This window comes from Penaeus monodon, chromosome 28 (genome assembly GCF_015228065.2).
Source record: "Penaeus monodon isolate SGIC_2016 chromosome 28, NSTDA_Pmon_1, whole genome shotgun sequence".
NCBI lineage: Eukaryota > Metazoa > Arthropoda > Malacostraca > Decapoda > Penaeidae > Penaeus > Penaeus monodon.
The window spans coordinates 26,128,366-26,128,763 of record NC_051413.1 but is presented as its reverse complement, the minus strand read 5'-3'; positions in this window follow the sequence as shown (position 1 = coordinate 26,128,763).

The window sequence follows — 398 nt, the reverse complement described above, 5'->3', positions numbered from 1 at the left end:
TCAAATATACAGACAACCAAAATGGCCCAGAGGCATAAAAGCCATAAAAGCAGTCTGGTCACCTGCAGGTCGGCCTCATGCTGCAGAATGGAGGTGACGAGGTCGCCGTATCGCAGGTGAGCTCGATGCCGATGCTCGTGGATGGAGGCGAGGGAGGAGGTGTAGGCGGCCTGGTGGGAAGCCGCCCCTTTGCCGTCCTCGCCCTCGCTGTTGAAGACGCGGGCGAGGCTCTGCACACGCCCGCCGCCCACCTCGCAGGTCTGTCTGTGCGCGGTAGGGAGGGGGGGGGGAGATGGGTGGTGGGGGAGGGGGTAGACGGGTGGAGGAGGGGGTAGACGGGTGGTGGGGGAGGGGGTTGGGGGACGGGAGGTGGAGATGTGGGGAAGGGAGTAATGGGC